This window comes from Morus notabilis, unplaced genomic scaffold (genome assembly GCF_000414095.1).
Source record: "Morus notabilis unplaced genomic scaffold, ASM41409v2 Scaffold112, whole genome shotgun sequence".
NCBI lineage: Eukaryota > Viridiplantae > Streptophyta > Magnoliopsida > Rosales > Moraceae > Morus > Morus notabilis.
In genome coordinates this window covers 1-19,256 of record NW_010367100.1, presented here as the reverse complement: position 1 = coordinate 19,256, position 19,256 = coordinate 1, and the positions used below count along the sequence as shown (strand labels likewise).

The 19,256-nt window shown below is 33.0% G+C and overlaps 1 pseudogene; it reads right to left on the bottom strand.

The window, feature by feature from the left end:
- Positions 1-3,418: 3,418 nt before the first annotated feature.
- On the bottom strand, positions 3,419-10,819 carry LOC21399806 (annotated as a pseudogene).
- Between the last annotated feature and the right edge of the window lie 8,437 nt (positions 10,820-19,256).

Below are 19,256 nucleotides of genomic sequence, written 5' to 3'. Positions count from 1 at the left end.
CCTTAAATATTATCCTCTCGTATATATTAAGGTTACATAAATAATGGCAGCAATTTCAATGATATTTATAAAGTATTCAATAATACATGCACATAAATAATGAATAAACTATTTTATTAATCAAATAATAAAATATCCTCATTACATCTCATGTTTAACGACACCTATGATGAGAACATAGCCATCAAAGTCAATCCGGAAGAAAGACAATCAACCTTAAACGTCCATCAAGCCAATTGCATGGCCAACTTGCATATTCCAAGAGGCTTAGGCGCAATTTCCAGCAAGGGACCAAGTCAAATTGCGGATAAAGAGTTGATTTTATCATAAATTCCATCATAGGCGTTTTTAAGGAAGGAATTAGATTCAAATTCGGATTTCTTCCCTAGGATAAGTTTTTAGGCGTTTTTTTAGGAAGGAGTTGGAGTCAAATTCAGATTCCTTCCCTAGGATAAGCTTTAGGCTTGCGTTTATCTTGTTTTTAAGTTTATCTTATTTTAGGCTTCTATCTCATTAAAGATAGAATAGGACTTTTCAATTTTTAAACCTTTCCAGTTTGTTGTCGGCTATTTAAGGCTGAAAAATGAAATTAATAAGAAGTTTTTGATTTTCATTCACTTTGTGAGATATTCTTCTTGTGTTCTTGAAGAAACTATTCTGAACTTATCAAGGTTTCCTTGTGGCGTTCAAACTTGACTTATCAAACGAATTTCCATACTCGTTTGTGGCGTCTTCACCATACCAGGGTTCTTGCTTCGCTAAGCAACGGGTCGAGGTTTCCATCAGTTCTTGAAGATCTTGGATCGTATTCCATATTTGGCTACGGGTTTCGTCACATCGTTGGCGGGGTTCGTATCAACCTATCCCAACAATACGAGACAACGAGGCGATGCTTAGCAACCTCGAGTCATTAAGTATGTTGATGTACCCAAAGGCTATCATGTTAATAGCATGTGAACGATAGTTGTATGCAAATGGTAAGTCGAATGTATGACCATGCTTAGGAACGAACTTTGAAGTTTTAAAAGAATTCTATCTACAGATTATTCAATGTTAAGAAGTTGAAAATGTTTTCAGTAAAGTACATTAGAATCTATTTCACTATTGAAGGAGTAAAAAGTAGCATAAATTTTTAGAGTTTATAGTTCTAAAGTAGTAAAAGTTAGGAAGTGAGCTAAGTATGAACGTAGTAATGATGACCAAAAGTAAGGGTCGTCACAATAAGAGTCTGCTAAGAATTCAGGATTAATATCATTTTATATATGACTATCGGTAGACTCAATTAGAATTTCTATACTTAACAGAAATTATCAAAAATTTATATTGTGTCTACGTCCCTATTCCATATAATATCATTATGCGTAATACACTCATTAAAAAATCTCACCATATTAACAGTGCGGATAACATTGTTCTATTCTAAATGGGAATGACATGTATTAGTAACGTCTTAATTAAAGATTTCAAACTTTAATTAAATTCATTACGAACGTCGTTTTGATTATTATCCTTAAATATTATCCTCTCACATATAATACTCATATACAATATTTATGGTAACATAAATAATCATTGAATTTTCACTGATATTCATAAAATATTCATTAATATATGCACATAAAATAATGAATAAACTATTTTATTAAATAAATAATAAATATCATATTACATCTCATGTTTCTAGGACACCATTCGTAACAATCTCCCACTTGTCCTAAAGCATGTAGAATATGTCTCTAATCCTGAATCTTTCAGGTGTCTATGACTAATCTATCCTTAGAACAACTTCCAGTGTTAAGATTTTTTTTTTTTGAAGTCAAGTTACTTTCCTTTGCTGCTTCACAAGCTACAACACATTAACCCTTAATGATAGAATTAGCAATCACACTTTTTCAACAACATTTCGTATAATGACTCTTTGACCTAGTGTGAACACAGATTTGGATGTCGACTCTCGAAATATATGCATGACTCATAGTCAAAGTCTGTGTATCTAGCTAAAAGATAACTATTTCACTGACTAAACTTTCTTATAGTGTTTTGCTTTCCTCATACACTTAAGGACATACTATATCGCTACCTAATGATCAAATCATGAGTTCAACTGATAATGACTGAATACTCCCACTGAATATCAGATATTCAGGCTAGTAAAGATTAAGAACATCTTCTTTTCTTTCGTTTGATACATCTTGGTTTTGATCAAATTCATAAGATTTAATAGTCTTATCAAACCTGATGTTCTATGATCTAGATGCATGCTTTAATCCATAATTGGATCTCTGTAGTTTGCAAACTTTCTACTTTTGGCCTTCCTTTATGTAACCTTCTGGCTTATCCATATAGATGGTTTCCTCAAGATAGCCATTCAAAAAAGTTGTCTTGACATCCATCCGCCATATCTCATAGTCAAAATATGCTGCTATGGTCAGGAGTATCCGAATGGACTTAAGCATGACTATCAGTGAAAGAGTTTCCTCATGGTCAACTCCCTCTTTCTGGGTATCACCTTTAACCACTAGCCTTTCTTTATAAGTCTCCACTTTTCCATCCGCTCATATCTTTTTCTTGAAAATCTACTTGCATCCAATAGGTTTTACCCCTTCGGGTAGATCTACAAGTTGCCAGACTAAGTTAGAGTACATGAACTACATCTCGAGTTTCATAGCTGCTTGCCATTTTTCTTTATCAGAATCATCCATCGCAGCCTTAAGAGTCAATGGATCCTCCTTACCGTTATCAGCAGTGACAATTTGTGCTTTCCTGATGTACCGGTCAGGTAACCTGCTTACCCTCTTATTATAACGAGGTGCTACAGGAGTTTGATTAGGAATCGTAACCTTATCTCTTTGAGTTCCGACAATTCTTGACGCTTGTGGTCTAATCTCATCGGAAAGCAACACTTCTAGTACTACTTTGCTTATAGGCTTAAAATCTTTCATATAGTCATGCTCTAAAAATGTGGCATTTGTTGACGCAAAAGTCCGATTATGAAAAGATTCACACTTTAAATCTTAACTAAATTCAAGATTTAACATTTGAATTTTTCCAGTTATTACATTTGTTTTCCTTGTGTGCATCGCATGTGCAATTTTGTTCGAAAAACAAACGGCTTCAAATGGAAGGCGTGGATTAAGAGACATTATGGATTTGCAGCACAATACGTATGCTGTCAAGTTTTGAGGGTATGACGAAACAATTCACATAGTTAAAAGCTAATTTGTGCCTCGAGTTATTCTTTAGCGAAACCGGTTGACAAACCAGTTGCCTATCATAACTACTTTCCAATGCCCTGGACTGCCCTTGATCTTTCCTAAGCTAGCGTCCGATCCCTTTCATCTTTGAAAAATACAAGTAATCATCCTTAAACGCATTAGATGTCTCTTGGGACCGGTCCCTTATTTTCAAATTACGGGACTACAGACAAGCGCTTCCTATATAAAAAGATGTATTATAGTCTTATAGTTACATATCTAATAGAAATGCTACCTCACACTAGTTCAACTAGGCACTACTTTTATTTAAAGATGTATTTAAAGCATATTACATAATGATAACTAGGTAGTTTTTATTCGCTATCAAACTGTTTTCCTATTGTCTGCTTAAGAAGGTTCTGCTTGGCAGTTTTTAAACCGTGGAGGGCAAGTCTTGAGCTCATACGCCCATCAGGAACATCTGTAGTGCAAGAGAGACCAATCTCAATGACTTTGGTGAGGCAATCATATTCTGTCTCAGGGCTTGTTATAGATTTTCCTTTATTGTACACATCCCCGGATAATTTCAACAGCTCTGAGTCTAGTACTTGCACCAAATTTTCCGGGAAAAAGGACTGCACCCATCTAGGCAGATTGAGATCGGCTGTGAAACTTTCATGCGTAGGGCTCATCCCCGTAAAGAGCTCCAACAGCATCACTCCGAAGCTGTACGCATCTCCCGCTATGGAGGGTTTCTCTCCTAGACCATACTCTGCCAAGCTCAAAAACAAGAAAAATTTCTTTGTCAAAAAATGAGATTGAGAGAATACATGTCCAATCCGTATATTAATATGGTAAGAACTTAAAAAAAAAAAAAAAAAAAAAAAAAAAAAAAAAAAAAAACCCCCCAAGGGGGGAAAAAAGGTAAAAAATAAAAAAAAAAAAAAAAAAAAAAAAAAAAAAAAAAAAAATCCTCCAAGTAGGTTGGTATATGCAGGATGAAAATAGCAACTTTTGCATTTATACCATGTTCATTCGTTGATTGATAAATAATATAATAGACTCGTCAGATAAGAAATCAAAAATATAATTTGAAAGTAAGATATTCAATTAATCAGGAAAATCTTCATGTCTATATGTAGAGATATTTTAGAATATAATATATTTTGTTGTAACATAACATTCTCAACAAAAGGAGAAAAAAAAATCATGTCATAACAAAAGTAAACACAACACAATATGACAAATAGTAAAACTACAATTTAGTTGTTATAAGTTTATACTAATTGCATCATACCAAAGAGTTACTAAACATTAACGGCATGAAAATATTAAAAACAAACATATAATATCCGTAAATAAATGAATGCTCTAAGATGTGAGCAATAGTACTAACCAGGAGGTATATATCCAATTGAACCTTTCAACACATGGGTGGAGCTAATAGAAGTTTGCGTCCCAGTTTTCTCCATAAGCAGTCTAGCCAACCCAAAATCTCCTACTTTTGCAGTCATTTCCGTATCCAAAAGAATGTTGCTGGGCTTTATATCACAATGAACCACGGGAACTGCAGAGTCAAAGTGCAAGTAATCCAAGGCACTAGCAATATCGATGGCAACATTCAGTCTTTCCACAACACTTAATGGAGCCCCATTCGCTTTCCTTCCCTTGCCCCTAATCCAATCTTCCAGACTTCCATTACTCATGTACTCATAAACCAAGGCCAGAAATTCCGTGTTGTTGAAGTCTATGCTTGAGCAGGATGTGATCAATCTGACAAGATTTCTATGACGCACATTCCTCAGCGCCTCGCATTCAGCAACAAAACTCTTGGAAGAGCCAGTTATGCGTGTATTGAGCACTTTTACCGCGACAGCGAATCCTTCTCTTAGATACCCTTTATATACTGAGCCAAAGCTTCCTTTCTTCCGATCAGATTCTCGTCGTTGAAAGATCCAGTTGCTTGACGAAGTTCTTTGTAAGAGATCATCTGATGCTGACCTTGATCTAGTACTTCCACATGTTCTGTAATTTGTGCTTTGGATTTTCTGAGATAGAGCAATAAACCAACTACAAAGCACATTACTAGAATTGCAGGAACAGAAGCAGTAAGAATAACTTTTGTCACTCTTTTTCGATGAGAATCAGAACCGCATGCCAAGTAGCAAAGCTTTTTATTTCCTTCTAAATGGACACTAGACAAGTTTCTGAACACTCCATCTCTGGGAACCACTCCTTCCAAGTTATTAAATGATAAGTTCAAGTACTCAAGGCCTTTCAGCTCTTGAAGATCTTCAGGAATGGAACCCGAAAGTTGGTTGGAGGACAAATCCAGTCTTTCAAGGCCTTTGATTTCAGCTAGACCCTTTGGAATAGGACCAAAGAACCTATTGTTACCCAGCAACAATTTCTCAAGGCTTCTACAGTCCTTGATTGAGTTTGGAATTTGACCTGACAAAAGGTTGTTAGAAATATCAATGGTAGCCACATTTTCTATGCTCCCAATCTCTTCAGGCAAAGGCCCACTTAGAAAATTATTGGATAGATTCAAAACAGTGCTTAAACTAGGGAGGTTAAGACACTCTTTTGGGATGCTTCCATTGAGCTTATTGTTGGACAAGTCCATTGAAAGCAGACTCTGGAAATTTCCGAAAGAACTTGGTACATGACCAAGCAAGGAATTCCCAGACAAATCAATACTATTTAGCTTGCTTAGATTGCCCAAGGACTTTGGGACAGCACCAGAAAGTTTATTGTTGGGCAAACCCAACATTTGAAGTTCCTTCAATTCACCTATTTGAGTTGGAATCTCACCACTGATCAAATTTGAGCTCAAATTCAACAAAGTCAAGCTCGTAAGATGACCAATCGAAACAGGTATATCTCCATGAATGCGATTCCCTCCCATGTACAATATTGATAGAGCCTTGGAGAGATTTCCAATGGACTCTGGTATTAGACCCTCCAAATGATTTCCATCAATAGCAAGGAATTTAAGGTGAGAACTATTTGTCAATGACGTGATAAAACTAAGACCATCCTCACCAGAGCTTACAATCCTATTGAAACCAATGTTGTACATTTCAAGAAAGGGAAGGTTTCCCAAACCAGGAGGGACATTTCCTTCAAGCAAGTTGTGAGCTACGCGAATGACTCTTATTCTTGTTAGATTGTGCAAAGACCCGGGAATTCTTCCTGTAAATTTATTGAAGCAAAAGTTGAAGACCAAGAGATTGGGAAGCTTGTCACCAACATCATAAGGAATTTCACCCCTGAGATCGTTTGAAGCAACAGCCAAATTCACGAGTGAAGTGATGTTATATATAGAAGTAGGAATGGTACCTGCAGAGCGATGAATCTATTTAGTTGGCATTAACGGAAACAAAAGTTTTGAGAGAAATAATGCAATCATTTTCTCAGGATCCTTTTACGCATGTTACAGTGTTGTTGTGACATTGTCCAAGCAACGTGTAGAAGTAAATAAACAGTTATTAAACGTGACATTAACGTGAAAAAGGGTAATATAGTTAAAAGTTACAATCAACGACTATCCTGTTATGTCTTATTACACTTTTTTTAATTATAAATTTAATTAGCTATTGTTAATTATTCCATTATTAATATATTAGATAACCAACTTTTCGTAATTAATCTTTAACTAATAATTAATTACTAATTATTATTTACTATTTATATTATTAAATTCATAATTTTAATAATTACAAAATAATATTTATTATTTAACTGCCATTACTATCTATTAATCAATTATTTAATAGTTAATAAATAATAAACTATATAACTGATAACTAATAATTAGTAATTATGTACTTAATATAACATTGTTCATAATGGAAAAGGGAAACTTTTCTAGTTTCTGAGCAAAAACTATTCTTACTACTAATTGTTTTCTTTCTCGTTTACAAAGCATATCCTAAATAATGCAGTTAAACTGTTTTTGTTTTTGTGCCTTAAAAGATTCACAAAACGTTTTCAAAGTTAGTAAAAAAAATACCAAAAACACCCTTTATTTTTTAATTAAGTTTCTATTTTACAAATTTGTTGGAATTTAAATTTAGTTTGAGATAACATTTTAAAAAATAAATTGTGTGAAATGGTTAGTATTATGGTAGTGCATTGTGCTAAGCAGCTTGATATAATTTTTGAAAACATATGTTGCACAATGGAATGTCGCGATGCGAATATTTGAGAAAATAATTAATTTTACTGGTATCTTTGAATATTGCGGTCATATCATTTTATCTTCTAAACTTTAAAAACTCTAATTTTATCCTCTAAATTTTGAATTTGTCTCATTTAAGCCATTTTGTAAGAATTAATGTTAAAATCATACGAAAAGGAGGAATTAAGTGTGGCCATGTGGTTTTTATTTTGTTTTTAATAGAAATTCAAATAAAAAGACCATATGATTGCATTACTCTCTTTTTTTTTTCTATCGGTTTTTAACATAAATTACAACATAATAGTTAAGCGGGAACAATACAAAGTTTAGGAGGCAAATTATATATGACCTTAAAGTTCATGAGTCACCAGTGATAATAATCCTAGATAAAATAAAAATGATGGCATTTAGTCAAATTCGGTAACATGTGCAAAGGCTTTTGGGATTGGAAAGAGCAATGGAAAAGGGAAGAAAAAATGGAGAATTTACCCTTACGAGTGCATGAGTCTGGAGACCTTTACCCCTTACTCATGATAAATATCCTTTTGTTAGTGTATTTATTTGACTAAAAAGGTTATAAATTAAGAGTAAATGGTAAAAAATCCTGATCTATGTACTTTCAAGGGGTATTTGTCAAGATTATCTGAAGGAAAAATAAGACAAATTCCTCTTGAGACTTATAGTGCGTGGGCCTGAATTTTATCACTTACACTTAATTTAAATTCTTTTTAGTCAAATAACTATACTAATCAAGAGTAAAAGATAAAAATTCAGACCTATTTACTTTAAGGGTTAACAATTTTCTCAATGAAAAATTCACAAGAAAGCCAAGGAAACTACGGGTGCTTTTGGAATTGGTTATAAAATATTTTTATTTTTGTATGAAAATGAAAATGAAAACATTTTTAGTTTCATTTTGGAATCATTTCTGAAAATGTGTTTAGTAGTTTTATTCTGAGATTGTTTTCAGTTTAAAAAAAAAACTAAAATTGTGTTTGGTGGTTAATTTTTAAAAACATGTAATAATATTTAAATTAATAATATATTAAATAAATAATAATATTAAATATATTAAATAAATAATAATATTAAATAAATATTATTGGGCTTCTGAGAGAGGGAGGAGAGAGAAAGTGAGAGTGAGAGAAAGAGGCTACAAGTTAGTGGAGGAGAGAGAAGATTTTCAGATCTTCCGGTGAACGACCATCGTCTGCGTAGTTGAGTCGGTGAAGACGCTGATGAAGACGAAGAGGCCGAGATTGGTGTGGTACGGGAAAAAAGTGAGGAGAAAATAAAAATGGAAAAACGAGTAAAATTCATTTTCAGAAACTATGAAATTTTATGAGAAAGACCAAAAACATTTTCAGTTTTGTTTTTGATTAAATGGGGCTCCAAACACAATCTTCAAACCATTTTCAGTTTTTACTCCTCAAAAAATGGAAATGAAAACAGAAACAAACATGGCCTCACTTTTCGTATCTAGATAATGATTAAAATTAATATTTTTAAGATAAAAGGGATTTGTGTGGGAAAAAATGCTCACTTTTTTTAATTAGTACTAGAGTGAAAAAAACAAGATTTTAAGTATGTGATGGTTTTTCAAACCTCAAATTTCAAAGTTAAACAAGGATGAAAATCTTAATTTTTACATACAATTAAAAATGTTTTCCAATAACAAGAAGGGGTATGTTTACCAATGGTTTCTCCGCCTTTTTTTTTTTTTTTTTGGGTAGTCTTTTCTGTCTTTTAAACTAGAGAATAGTGAGGTATATAGGAAGAGAAGGAAGAAAAGTCCACGTAGTGATTGTTATTTTTTTTTTCCTTGTTTTCAAACATCATCAACTAGATCACTTAGAGTGTGTTTGGTAGGAAAGGAAAGTAAAAAGAAAGAATAAGGTGGAGGAATTTTAGGAGGAAAAATAAAAATGTAGGTTGTTTGGTAGGAGAGAAAAGATAAAGGAAGAGAAAATATAGTGAAAAATAATACATGTGAGCCCCACCGTTTTTTTCTTTCCACAAGTGGGCAGAAAATATAATAAAAAATAAGGACAACTCATTAAAGTGAGCAAAGTTACTAAACTACCCTTTTCTCCATCAACATTCAAACAAAAAATTTAAGGGTATAAAAATAATTTACGAGTAAGATTTTTTCTTTCCTCCCAATTTAACTTCCAATACCAAACAAGTGAAGGCAAGCTCATTTTCTTTCCATCTTCTCATACCAAACAACATAAAAGAAAATCAATTTCTTTTCCATCATTGTTATTTTTCATCACTTCCATATTTTCTTTCTATCATATTTTCTTTCATTCCTACCAAACATAGCATTAAACAAGAAAAAGAAAAGTTTCCACTTGAAACAAAAACAAAAGGAAGAACAAGAAAATTGTCAAGCAGCAACCTTTAAGAAAATATGGTTGGTTCCTCAATTTATCGCTCTTTTCACTCTGAATCGTAAAGATTATAAGAACTCTTCCTTTTAGAATCTTTGTTCAATTTTTTTAATTAAAATTTTTAACAATAAGACCACGTGACAATATTTATCTCCTTTTTCCGTCTGTTTAAGTTATAATAGACATAATGATGTAGGACTGATTCATAACTTAAGTGGCAAAGTAGGAGTTTTGATGTTTGGGGTAAAGTGTGAATGATATTAAAGTTTGGGGACACGTATGAGAATAATCCAAAAATTTTATATTAATCAATAAAATGTAACAAAAATTTTCAAGTAAATAAATAGCATACCTGTTATATTGTTAATAGTTATATCCAGTTCCTCCAGCTTCCTAAGACGACCAAGTTCATCGGGTATGACTCCACTAAGAGTATTTGTTCCAAAATACAATGTGGTGAGAGAAGAAACATTGGCTAATGAGGAAGGAATTTCACCATAGAAACGGTTTTTTCCCAGCTTCAAGACCTCAAGCCTTGTCAACTTACTGAACTCCTCAGGAATCTTTCCAGTTATTCTATTCTTCATCAAGTCAAGCGTTTCTAGCTCTTTGCAGTGGCTTATGTTTGGCGGTAGAACTCCTTCAATTTGGTTTGAGCTCATGTTGACAACTCTTAGTTTAAAAAGTTTTGTGATTTCATGTGGAATTGCTCCTGCGAAATGGTTGTTTTGGAGGTTTAGGGAATGGAGGGAGGAGAGATTTCCAATGTGTGGGCTTATGGTCCCGGAGAGCCCGAGACCGGAGAGGTCCAGGCCCACCACTCTCTGGCCGTGTTTGTCGCAGAGAACCCCGGTCCAGTTGCATGGGGATTCGGTTTTGGCCCATGTTGAGATAGGGTTGGGAGAAGACTCAGAACTTAGGCTTGACATGAAGGAGATGAGAGCTTCTTTGTCTGTTGTTATATTCAAAGTTGCTGGCTCTACAAAGGGAAATACGGACTTGTTAAGTAAAAGGAGGAAAAGAAGAACAAAATGGGAAGGGAAACTCATATCTGTTGTTTGTTGTCAGCTTATGAAGTCTTGGCAAGAAAGAGTAGTAAGTATAGGGATGAGTATTGTTTGACGGGAGTTGTGGGTATTTATAGAAAATTTGCATCTGATATGACACGTGAGCATCACGTGATTTTAAGACCAATTAAGGGGTTGTTTAGTTAAGGAAATTTGTACTATGATTCGAATCATGATTCATGATTTGTTACAGTATTTTTTCTCATAAAAAATACACATAAATTAAAAATTATTATAATCTTATAATTCTAATCCATAAATCAAACGTTTTTAATAGTTTAGAAACACTGTCACTTGCTATCCAATTATAAGAAAGGAAAATGTCATGTAACCTTATTTCTATTCAAAATTTACTTTTAAGTACATATAATTTTTTTAAATTTTTTGTTAACCTCATTTCTATAATTTTTTTTTCTTTTTTTAAAAAAAGATTATAAAATTTTGACTCATTCAACGAGCAGGAGTCCTTCGCAGTGGAAATTTTCAAATCTTAGATGATGCATTTTCTAAGCGTATCATTTATCAGACTTTAATCTCCTGAGTTCTGTCATTCACATTATGGAGTCCGTCAACTCATGAGTTATACATGTCAACTTCAAACTTGAACCCCCCCCTCTCTCTCTCTCTCTCTCTCTCTCTCTCTCTCTCTCTCTCTCTCTCTCTCTCTCTCTCTCTCTCTATATATATATATATATATATAAGGTGTCCGTCATTGAACGAGTGGGCACGTTCTTTTGTCTAAAAAATTTAAAAAAAGACAATTTAAGTTTTAATTTTATTTAAGTTCACATTTTTTTAAATTTTATCTTTATTTAATTTTATTTAATTTTATTTAAATTCTAACTTCAACTCAAATTATAACTTAAATTCAACTCAAAAATTACACTCAAATTATACTCTAAAAGAACAATCCCTTACAAATTTACCCAAAAAAGACAACTTAAGTTTTAATTTTTTTTAAGTTCACGTTTTTTTAAGTTTCAACTTTATTCAATTTTACTCAACTTTATTCAAATTCTAACTTCCACTCAAGTTATAACTTAAATTCAACTAAAAAATTACACTCAAATTATATTCTAAAAAAATAATCCCTTAAAAATTTACCCAAAAACGGAACAAAAAAAATTGATAATAAAAAAAATACAAAAACACAAAAGCAAAACAACGCACACACACCAAAACACCAAAAGATCAAAAGCCAAACAATCCAAAAACTTTTTTCACGTTATACCAATTAGACCGGTGCCCTAGCTAGCTAAGAACTAAGGTGGAAATTTCCAAATCTTAGATGATGCATTTTCTAAGCGTATCATTAATCTCCTGAGTTCTGTCATTATCATCATGGAGTCCGTCAACTCATGAGTTATACAATATATATATATATATAAGGTGTCCGTAAAAACGGAACAAAAAAAATTGATAATACAAAAAAACAAAAGCAAAACACCCACACGCACCAAAACACCAAAAGATCAAAAGCCAAACAATCCAAAAACTTTTTTCACGTTATACCAATTAGATCCGGTGTCCTAGCTAGCTAAGAACTAAATACATAAAATATATTCTGTCTTTTGATTTTATTTATTTATACAGTAACGTGTCCTATTTACTTCTGTATCCTTGATTAAATAACAAGTAGATTAAAGCGTCACGACTATTAATAATAAATCTTAAATTGTACATGTATATATTTATCTATCCAGCTTTAATTTGTTTATTATTATTAGAGTTTCATTATATATGTTCGTTTCATTATATATGTTTATCAATTACGAATCATATTATTTAGACTATTATCTTTATGTTTATATTTTTTGCACATTTTTTTCATTACATACACAATTTAAAGATTTAAAATGATAATTTTAAACTTCAATTTATTTCTCATACATTCAACCACTATAAACGTAAACGTAGGTACAATTCAAAAATATAAATTTACATCTAATATGACACGTGAGCATCACGTGATGTTAAGACCAATTAAATAATTTAGTAACATTGTCACTTGCTATCCAATTACGAGAAAGGAAAATGTCATGTAACCTCATTTTCTATTCAAAATTTACTTTTAAGTCAATATTTCTTTATATTTTTTTTCTTTTTTTTTTTTTAAAGAAAGCTTATAAAGTTTTGACTCATTCAACGTGCAGAGTCTTTCGCATCCTGTCAAGGACTCACAAATTTCAAAATTTCTAGGCATATCATTATCAGAGTTAATCTTCTGAGTTCTGTTGATAGGACTTACAAATTTTAAATAATTTCTAGGCATATCATTATCAGAGTTAATCTTCTGAGTTCTGTCATTATCAACTTGGATGTTAGAAATATTGAGGGAAGACTTAAACCACGTAAAAAGTACGTTTTTTTTAAAACGTAATTTATACTCTCTTGTTAGAGATTGTTTCCGGTTCTCCGTAAATTATTCGCAAGATATAATAAGTTTTTAAGTTGTTAATTATAAGTAAAATGACAAGAACACGAGAACTCTTAGAATTTTTGTAAATTTTTTAACAAAAAGAGAGAAAAATTGTGGAGAATTATTTTATTGATTTATCAATAATTCTTATTCTTTTTATAATTTTTTATCACAACAATACGCATAGACACAACCAAACTTAAAGAGACACATTTTCCATTTGAATTGGTGTCAATTCAAGTTTCAAAAATCGTGTCTGATCATTACGGCGTTGCGGCGCCAATTTCGGGCGCTGCAGCGCCAGTTTCTGGAAAATCAGAAACTGTCCACGCAAGCCCGAGCACCGCGGCACCCAAACTCAGCGCCACGGCGCTCTGCTCTCTGTCCATTCCAGTGTCACGGCGCCCAAACTCGGCGCCAAAGCGCCGTGCTTGCCAGAAATTATGCCCACTCCAGCGCCGCGGCGCCCAAACTCGACGCCAAAGCGTCCTACTTGCTGGAAATTATGTCCATTCTAGCGCCGCGGTGCCCAAACTTGGCACCACGGCACCCTTCCTATTGGAAATGGCTATCTCTTAAATGTAGAGAATGCAAGGCGCTTTTAGATGTGATAAAACTTAACAAATTCTTATATATTATATTTAAACAATCCCAACAATCCCCCACTTGTTTAAACATAATATTGAAGAATTCTATCCATAAACTGTATATATGCATAAAGTAAAATATCTTTCGATTTAAATTTTACCTTAGTGTAAGTTTCACAAATGTATATCAAAATTCCAGGTAGCCTAAGGCTTTGAACCGGTTATTCCTTATCGGTGAATCTACACACATAAATACATTAGAGTTCAAGTATTCTATACAACACTCGCTTTACACTATTCATGGCCTTGTGCAATCCTGATTCATAAACTTTTTAAGAGAAACTCCAACTCTTCTTTGAGACGGCACCACCTCTAAGACTACATAGGTGAAGTTCTTCCAGTATCTTTGTTAGTTTTAAGATACTTGTTCTTAAAACTGAACTTCATTAAGAATTAATCTTAACTCATCCCTCACACAGTAACAACCAACACTAAAATTCTTTTTGGGCTTAATGGTTAGTGCTGAAACTCTTCACTTATCAATGATTTATTATTATCCATTGAATCTAAAATTACTAATTTCGTAATGTTAGATTGGGTTGCCATCATTAGTGGATTTTAATCTAGGAGTTTTAGCCTCATCCAATTTGACGTCGTCCTTACTAAATCTATCGAAAGAGCTTTAGTAAAAGGATCTGTCAAATTTTCAATGGACTTCACATATGTAAGAGAAATAATTCCATCTTTGATTAATTTCCGTACATAATCATGTCTAAGACTCATATGTCTTGACTTTCCATTGTATATCTCGCTATATGCTCGAGATAAAGTGGATTGACTATCACAATGTATTAATATCACTAATACATCCTTCATAGTCAATGGAATCTCCAACAATAGGTCCCTTAACCACTCTCTGCTTCATTCCTAGCTGATGCTAATGCAACAAATTCTAACTCCATAATTGAGTGTATTATACAGGCCTGTTTCTTAGATTTCTAAGAAATAACACCTCCTCCCAAAATGAACACCCAACCAGTCGTTGATTTGTTATCTTCAATACTTGATATCCAACTTGCATTTGTATATCCTTCTAGAACATTAAGAAATTTTGAATATTGAAGACCTAAGTTTTTAGTTTTCAATAGATAACCTAAAACTCTACCAATGACCTTCCAATGTTCAACACATGGATTGCTAGTAAATCTACTCAATTTACTAACATCAAATCCTAGATCAAGTCTTGTGCACTTCACTGCATACATAAGACAACCAATAGCACTTGCATACTCAAGTTGAGCCACTGCTCTTCCATCATTCTTGAAAAGTTTTACACTATGGTCAAATGGAGTATTGGCTTCCTTTATCTTTATGTGACTAAACTTTTTCAACACTTTCTCAATATAGTGTGATTGGGTTAGAGCGTAACCCCCACTATTCTGTCTAACTTTGATACCCAGTATTGTATCTAATTGACTAAGATCTTTCATCATGAATGTGGATGATAGAAACCTCTTCGTTTCTTCTATGCCTTTCATGTCATTGCTCACAATTAGTAAATCATCAACATAAAGACATACAAAGATAATACACTTATTACACACCTTTGTATATAAGCATTTATCTGAAGTATTATGAACAAAACCACTTGAAAGTATAGTTGAATCAAACTTGTCATGCCATTGTTTTGGTGCTTTTTTCAATCCATACAATGATTTTACAAGTTTACACACTTTATGTTCACTTCTTGGTAGAACAAAACCTTCCAGTTGTTCCATATAGACCTCCTCATCGAGATCACCATTTAAGAATGCCGTCTTGACATCCATTTGATGAACATATAGACTATAGATTGATGCCAATGCAAACAATATTCTAATAGTCATTATTCTTGCTACATGTGCATATGTATCAAAATAGTCAATTTCTTCTTTTTGTCGATACCCTTTGACTACCAATCTAGCCTTAAAAGTGTTTAAAGTACCATCGGTATGATACTTTCTCCTAAACACCCATTTACAACCAATAGGTTTAGAACCTGGTGATAAATCGATAAGCTCCCAAGTGTGGTTTGACATTATTGAATTCAACTCATCATTGATAGCATCCTTCCAAAAAATCGAATCCCTAGAAGCCATCACTTCCTTAAAAGTTTTAGTATTATCCTCCACTTGTAATATCATAGGAATTTTCCTAGTGACATTACTCCTATTTCCTTCTACTAAGTAAAAGGAAATAAGTTGAGAATCAATCTCATTCGATCTCAAACTTTTCTCTTTACGGATTCTCTTGCTTCTTCTTGGCTCAATTGGATGTTCAATGATCTTTGAAGATGTCTCCTCACAAGATTCTTCATAGGTAGAACTTTGAGACTTGTCCTTATTCGCCAACAAGTCTTCAAAGAATTCTACATCTCTTGATTCAACTATCACATTAGACTCTAAGTTCAAGAGTCTATATGCCTTGCTATTTACTGCATAACCTACAAAGGCACACCTAATCCCTCTAGGACCTAGCTTCATCCTTTTAGGATAGGTGTTCTTGTAATAAGCAAGACACCCCTACACTTTGAAATACCCTATATTGGGTTTTCTTCCTCTCCATATCTCATACGGAGATGTTTTATTTTTCTTAGAATGAATTTTATTAAGAATATGACATGCACTAAGAAGGGCTTCACCCCACAAATAAAATGGCAACTCAGAATGCAATATCATAGCATTAATCATCTCAAGAAAAATTAGATTTTTTCTCTCAACTAAACCATTTTGTTCAGGTGTTCTAGGTGCAGAACATTCGTGTATAATGCCATTTTCTTCACAAAATGTATTAAAATCATTTGGAAAGTACTCACCTCCTCTATCACTCCTAAGAATTTTAATTTTCCTTCCCAATTGATTTTCAACTTCCGCTTTATATACCTTCCTCTTTCGCTTTGTATTTGAACTCCAATGCATTCCATATCTCTTTTACAGAAGATGTATGTTGGCATTTATGCCCTTAGGAATAAATGTAACGATGTTCTTTGAGACATTTTAACTATTAATAAAGATTTATTTATTTCATATATCTATATATTGTCCTCTTTATGTTCATATTAGTTGAATATATGATAAGCAAACTGAAAGTCTGAGACTGTCATTCTAAATCTTTAGGTCATGCATGTAATGTGTAGAACATACGGAAGACAAGAATCTAAAGATGATAGTCTAAATCATACGATCCACAATTGAAGGAATAAAGTTGGGCGCTTTATTCATGTTAAGATTGTTATATTGTCTACTTCCTAACGGAGATGAATTGTCTTGGTCTCGGAGGTGGGACTCCATGGGTAGAGACATTGATATAGTTTCTAATGGTGAAATCTATATTTGGTCGGACCAAAGTTGAATTGTTTTAATTAATAATTCTGTTTGAATAAAATAATTCACTTTTGACGAATTATATGTTGTCATCTTAATCCTGAGATAGATAATGAACCAGTATGCTTGACTTGTATCTTTTGGTGCACCAAAAGGAGACATCCTAACATTATGTAAATGTACGCTTACCGGTACATTGGAGTTATGACTCGTGTATGCGTAGATTCGTTATTCATAGATATTAGAATCCATAGCTCTTAAAAAGAGTCAATGATATCCTCTTATGCATTATCTGTGAATTAAAAAATACGAGTGCTCGGCCATTAAACTACTCTGTGTTATCTAATGGTTTACTATTTGTAATGGTATGAATAGTGATTTTCTAATGGTGTGATAATGGAACAGAAGATAAATGTAATCGGGAAGGTAAAACGGAACTTGACCTCAAGTCGATTATAGATATCATACGGGGATGATACACTAATATATTGAGTCATGGATGAGAGATATTCATAGCTTTTTAAATACGCTACATAAATTGAAAGTGCAGCTCTTAGCTTTTAGTGGAGTAGCGTTAAAGTTTTATAATCATAAGACGAACTTGTTGGTTTACAAGTAGCGTTGTGATTATAGGAGCTTGATTTATATATGTCCATCGAGTCTTTTTACTATCTCATATAACTTCTTGTAACGATATGGTGTATTTTCTACATATTGATAACTTGTGTTATTTTCGTAAAAGATGTTCAAAGTTAATATGAGATTGGTTAATTCATGAGTGATTTATATGGTGAATTAATTGATAAATTAATTCTACATAAATTGGTTGAATTATTGTTTTAAGAGTTTTTTTTTAATATGGGAAGACTATTATATGACTATTTTGATCAGGCAACTTCTTTATAAGGTTGCTTGAATCAAAATTGAGGCTTTATGCAAGTTTTCCATGTTTAAAAACTAAAAAAACAAGTTTCGCTAGTGCAGATAGATCGACCGGTCGGGTAGACCGGTTCATGAAGATAGGTCGACCAATTCGTGAAGGACAGGTCGATCGATGAGTTATAACGTCTCTGTCACTGGTCGATCGATTATAACGCATAGCGAGTGCTGACGTGGTGAAACTGACTCTGTATGCGAGATAAAATTTGGGAAACCTAATTGTTACGGAAGTATGACTTCCTAAATACTATAAATAGCCCAGTGAGTCACATTACTCATTAGATTACTTGAGAGACTTTTTGGAGGCTATTGACAAAAGATTCCTGAGAGGAAAAATTGTTTAATTCTCAAGAACAATTTTTCTGTTGGCTCTTTTGTGGTTGGAAGGTGTTCAAGAATACCAAGAGAAGATTGAATGATGTGTGCCTACCCGCACTCTGATCGTGGAAACAAGAATAACAAAGAAGACCAGTTAGTTGAGGCTCTTCCGGTTGCTGTTTGGAACGCTTTGATCTGTCAGACGTGTTGTTTCCTAAATCTCAAAAGGCATGATTTAAATCTTTAGTATTTATGTTATATAGCATCATGAATATGTTCTTAATTGGCTTTAGTATTGATTTAAATTTTTAAAATTTTACTGCGCATTCGATACCGTATTTTCCAACACCATATAAATTTTTTTTTAAATATTTATATCGTTTTCTGTTTGAGAATCTGTAGAAATATTCTCACAAGAGACATAAAGGGCAATTGTTAGATGTTAGAGAACCTATAGAAAGCCAAACCGGTTCGACTTATATATTCACATTTTGCAATAAGGACAAAATGTTGATTAATTGGCAAAATCTCCTAGTTAGGATCAGTGTGGTGTTGTTGGGATATGCCAAAAGAGATCAACAAACAAACAATATTCAACTGCGTATGAGAAGGTGCGAATATTGGGTTATTCCATTGGGATTTACTCAATTTCACAAACAAACAATAATTGTTTGTCGTACAAGAAAAATGCATTCCTAATGTGAAACGCACAGATTTCTTGATGGGAAGTCTATCGTAAGATATAAAGGGCTTGTTCTTTTGATGTTTTTGAGTTAGGTAATTTGAGTGTAGAT